Here is a 3,793-nt window from a genome sequence, read left to right on the forward strand (position 1 = left end):
AGCAATTAGTCCACATAGTACGCAAACTATTATACTGAACTTAAACGAAGCAAAAACCTTCATGTAAAACGTTTGAGTGTCAATAAACTACAGCATAATGAATTATAAATTAATTATGCATATTTTTCGATTGAAATTAATAATAATTTGTTCCTCTTAAGCTAACGGCAACGATGAGTGATTTTCATTGGCGTTTCGATGCCTCCGAATTCACATCTCGCTTTAATGCGTCCCTCCTTTAATTTCCAAATCCTCAATTGTAATTATCGATTTCAGTATTAGCCAGTCCTTACAAGTGATGAAACAAAGAGTTCACGCATTTAGGAATTAATACTTTTCTACGCATTAACGTAGCCGCTGCTAACCCTAAGTCATCGCCCACTCCTTGCGCACGGCAACCCTCCACGACAGCTGTACCGTATTCATCCATAATCATAATCATAAGCAACAAGGAGCTGCTCGGATCAATTCCTCATTAGCCATTGGGTGGTGCCAAAGCACAAGGACTGCATCAACAACGGGGATCGACTCAAAGAGCACTCGAGCGTCAAAGGAGTCCCGGCCATGGCCTTGGCTGCGAAATGTGTTAATGCACGCGAAGCGACGGTGCCGCGAAAAATCTCGATGGAAATCTTGGATGATGGGCGTTTTCGGCGGATTTTCACCGTTAGGACGCTGAGTCGCGTTGATACGACCTGATAGCTAGAGATAGAGAGAGGATCGTGGGGTGTAAAGTCACGACCGTCTAATGCAACAACAACCACTATTACTACTATTACTACAACTACTATGACAACAATAGCCACGACAATAATAATGATGATTATGGTGATAATTATGATGGCAATTATAATGACGATGGTGATAATAATAATGGTAATCGGGTCTAGTCAACGTGTACGCACGCACGATGGCGACGGTGGCAATTAGTCCGTGTACATGCGCGCCCATACGAACAAGGATGTCGCCCTCGGAGCGTAAGTTTTATGGGGTTGGGGCCGAGACTTGGTCGACGAGCGAATTATGCGATGCACATGCGTCCGTCCCCTCGTGTATCGATGCCTCGTGTACTCTTGCCATCTCGTGTCCTTCCTTCGAGGCCCATCGGTCGACGCTGTGTCGACGGGCCGATCGCTCCCTTCCGCTGACCTTCATTCAAGTCTGATTAATCGTTCGCTCATCCAATTCTGACTTTGACAATTCGAATTTCGGTCACTTACTGTGGCGGAACGAGTCCCGAACTTACATCGAACCGCGCGTCCAACGTGAAAAGTCTCGATGCATTTTCTTTTAACGTAGCCCCATGCCTCGTGTCGATTCGTAATATCCGAGATCTTTGATTACATTGTTAATGTATACTTATGCGTTTGGTAGTGCAAATTTTTTATTATAATATCGTTGCTTAAAGCACTGATTTGTAGTTTCTCATCTTATACATGCGGTTCGCTACGATAAATACATAATATTAAGCGTTTATAGAGTATTATAATCATATTGCAAGTGTTATTGCAATTTTCCACAGAGATAATGCACGACGATAATGATCGTTCTACGAGTGCGAAAACTCGCGTAAACAATTATATGTGTATATCGATATTTTTCCTTATCTTTTTTTTTGCATCATTATGAAATCGAAGCTTATATCAGTGATTTTTGAGTAACGAGATTTCACAATCATCCTCTAACAATTCACTTATCTATTCGTAGGAACGACGAAAGAAAGATAAAGGTTAAGGTAAGTAGATCTTGAAGTACATGTACCAGAAATTGTAACCTTGAAATATGCTCGTTATCCTAGCCAGAGTCATTTCTTCCAAGGACTTTACCGACAAACATGACAATTATATTGGAGCATTGAAATTTGTTGGTCTATTCATCCGTAAGTGAAATGTTATAAAAGACTTTGTACGCAACGGGAGCAATCATAATCCTATGTGCGTCCATTGGGCGAGTTTTTTAGTCGTACCGAAAGGAGGGTAGGAAGGAAGGAAGAAGGAAGGTAAGAAGGAGGGAAGGAAGGAAGGAAAGAAGGAAGGAAGGCGGTTGGTCGGTAAGGGGGAAGGGGGAAGGGGGAAGAGGGAAGAGGGAAGAGGGAAGAGGGAAGAGGGAAGAGGGAGGGGGGAGTAGGACGCGGCAACTATAAAACCATAGTCGATCCATCAACATCAGACAATACTAGGAGATCGGTCCATCCCCTTCTCGGCAATGCGCGTTTTACGCCGTGGGAAATGAATTTTGTTTTGGCGAAGCGCGTGCGCCGTACCCTAATCGGTCTGTCAGCTCTCCGGAATGGCGGTCGTTCTCGGCTGTAAGGCATTTCGTGGCCTTCCACCGTTGAGAGACCCGAGGCACCTCGGGCATTAAGGATAGTCTGAAGAATAGTACGAAACAATTACAGGAAGCGACGTCGATTTCGCGTTTTACGTCGGTATACGAAAGCAAGAAAGACAGAGAGCGAGAGGTGGCAGGGGGAGTGGGTGGGAGGAGCGAAATGTGTAATCTTCCAATTATTTAAGATACGAAAGATATTTCGTACATGTATTTCTGAATAAAAGTATAATTATTGCGAATAAATTGCAACGTCTACCAATGCTATAATTGATAGAAATTATGCGAAGTCAACATTAATTTAAGCATAATTTAAGGATTTCTTTAAGGTTTTTTTTTAAGGTTTTTAAGTCCACAAGTAGTTTTATGTACATTGAATTATTATTTTATATTGAATTCTCAAATTATTAATTCTAGTGCAGTGTTGTTTTATAATTAGTCAATGTTATTAGGATTATTTAATTAATAAAATGAAAATGTAAAATCATTAATTACACATTTATAGGGCACAATTATTCAAATTAATATTATTTTAATGGACTCGGAATATTATTTTTATTAGTGTGCCGGCGTTCTAAAGCCGAGGAATTTAAAATCCATTTCGATATTCTTAAAATTTCCAATGAATTTCAATTTATGAGAATTAATTTTCCACGTATACACTTGTCATGAAGTAACTGTTATAAATTACTAATCTAAAGCCAGATCTTTAACTTTAATGTTGAGTAATTAATTGAATTCGCTACGTATAACTATGGGATAAATATTAAGTAATTCATAACCGTTCAAAGGACTTATTTCATAAATAATCGAATTCACTCACAACCGCTTTAACGAGCGCATTAATATCGCATAAAAGTAATTATATAAATTAAAATTTGTAAAAATTAATGTGATTCTTGAAAATTGGAAACAAATCTTGTTAGGGGTTATATTTTTCTTTTTCAAATTTACTGCAATTATTCCTAATTAATTACAAATACGAATATATAAATAAATAAATAAATATATATATATATATATATATATATATATATATATTGGTAATAATTGGTAGTAATGTTTATTAAAACTTATAATCTACGTATCTGTGGAATTAATCATAGAAATACATTTATTCGTCGAATTATTATCTTATAAATCGCGATTACTTTCGTCTTACAATAAATGAGATTAATAAATTACTAGAGTTTTCATTCGAGTTTTGTCTTTGAGGATGCGTCTTTGAATGGCTGAGAGACGTCGAAGCAGTTGGAATCGAGACTAGTCGAAGTGTGCGGCTTATTTTATGTTTCTTAAGTAATTAATAGCAGTTTGTGGGTATGATTCGGTCTCACCATACACATACACGCAATATAGCTTTTATCGTATCGAATTTGGAAAAATGACACAAGCTATTTTAGGTTTTTTTAAATGGAAAAACTTTTACGAATTAGATAAAACTATGTGGATGAATGTTTAATAT

This window comes from Ceratosolen solmsi, unplaced genomic scaffold, assembly GCF_000503995.2.
Source record: "Ceratosolen solmsi marchali unplaced genomic scaffold, CerSol_1.0 scaffold61, whole genome shotgun sequence".
Classification (NCBI taxonomy): Eukaryota; Metazoa; Arthropoda; class Insecta; order Hymenoptera; family Agaonidae; genus Ceratosolen; species Ceratosolen solmsi.